The sequence below is a fragment of the Desmodus rotundus genome, chromosome 12 (genome assembly GCF_022682495.2).
Source record: "Desmodus rotundus isolate HL8 chromosome 12, HLdesRot8A.1, whole genome shotgun sequence".
NCBI classification, from domain to species: Eukaryota; Metazoa; Chordata; class Mammalia; order Chiroptera; family Phyllostomidae; genus Desmodus; species Desmodus rotundus.
In genome coordinates, this window is record NC_071398.1 from 74,260,845 (window position 1) to 74,262,688 (window position 1,844).

Here is a 1,844-nt window from a genome sequence, read left to right on the forward strand (position 1 = left end):
GAGGGAGAACCTTTGCTCTGGGCTCTGGGCAGTGGCTCCTGTGTTATTGTTCAGTCCCCACTCAGATACTTCTCTGCTCAGATCACCCTTGTCCCTCCCACTCCCCCACCCCACCCCTCTTTTCCTTCTTCTTTTTTTTTTGTTCAATGTTCTTTGAACTTTTCACTGGCCTCCTATACCCCCAAGGGGTGCCCCACTTCTACTGCCTTTAATGCCTCAGAACTTTGGAGTCATTGACCTTGGATACTACTTTTCCATTCATAATCCTGCGGGTGGTGGTCTTTTGAATGGGTTGTATAGGGTGGCTGTTGTCCAGGGCACCACCAAGATTGAAGTCCTCCCCTTCTCCCAGTAGGCTGCGGTATAGGTGGTGATCTCAGCTTCTAACTTGACCTTGATGCTCAGCAGGGCCTTATACTCCTGGGCCTGGTGCTGCCCCTCTGCCCATGGCTGGGCCAGCTCTGACTCCAGGTGCAGCAGGATCCCTTTGAGCTGTTCCAACTGCATGGCATGGCACGTCTCCACCTCCCTCAGGCTGTTCTCCAAACTGGACTTCAGATTTCTCATTAGGTCCAGGTCGATATCCAAGGACTGGTACATCTCAGCAGCTCCTACCTCAGTGTTTGTGAGGTGACTGCTGTGGTGTGTTCCTCAGTCTGCTGGGACAAGTACTTGTCTAGCTCCTCTCAGTTCTTCCAAGCCAGCTCCTCATATTGGACTCAGATGTCCTCCATGATCTTGCTGAGGTCCTGAGATTTTAGGGACACCCAACTCCACAGTCAACTCAGAGTTGGCAGTCTTGTTTTGTAGATCATTTACTTCCTCCTCATGGTTCTCCTTTATTAACAAAAGCTCCTCCCTGAGAGCCTGGATCTCTGTCTCCAGCTGCAGCCAAGTGATATGGGTGTCATTGCTGTCATCAGTGACCTTTCAGAGACCATTGATGTCACTCTCCACAGACTGGCGCATGGTCTGCTCCACTCATACTTGACTCTGAAGTCATGAGCAGCAAGATGGACATTGTTAATCTGCAGAGTGATGAGGACATTGTCCACAGAACTTGCAAAGATCTGAGCTCTCAGGTCTTCGATGGTCTTGAAATAATGCCCCTAGTCTCTGACTTGTGGTCCCTTCTTCTCCAGGTGTTCTTGGAATTTGCTCTCCAGTTTCCAATTATCAGCTTCCAGGCTTCTCACCCTCTCCAGGTAGAAGGGCAGGTGGTCATTCAGACATTGAATGGTCTCCTTCTTGCTCTGGATGCCCCTTATGACTGCCAGACTCCCAGCCATCCCCATAGCCAGGCCCCCATATTCCCAGCCACTCTACTTGCTGGTGGAGTGGGACATGGAGATCCAGGAGCCTGAGTCCCTGGCACCTGCATAGGCACTGGCCACGGTACTAGCCAGCTAGACCCAGTGTCTAGTAGTTTGTGGAGAAGCTGGAGCAGGTGCTGAAGCTCATGTTGTTCAGGGAGGAAAGCAAGAAGCCGAGACTTGGGTTCAAGCAGCAGTTTCTTTTCCTTCTTTATTTCTATCTTCCCAAGACAAATGCTTTATGAAAGACCAGGGAATTGGAGCAGTCTAAGAATTTCCATAACAAAAATTTTCCTGTCTAGGAGTTGATGGATCCAGAAAGGTGACCAAGAAAGAAGTTGAAACTCTCTTCCATTCCTGTCAGTCACTTGAGCATGATCTTGGAGCAAAGAGACAGTTATTTCCACTTTAGGGGGATCCTGTTGGCTTGGAGAGTCAAGACCAAGCTGACAAACATTAGAGGAACTGTACTCACCTTGGCCAGGCTGTAAACTCTGTGGGGCAGAGTCTTCTATGATGGTGCTGGGCACA

The 1,844-nt window shown here is 49.8% G+C and overlaps 1 pseudogene; it reads right to left on the minus strand.

Annotated features, from left to right (window-relative positions):
• Positions 1-208: 208 nt before the first annotated feature.
• Positions 209-1,461, minus strand: LOC139440485 (keratin, type I cytoskeletal 18 pseudogene; annotated as a pseudogene).
• Between the last annotated feature and the right edge of the window lie 383 nt (positions 1,462-1,844).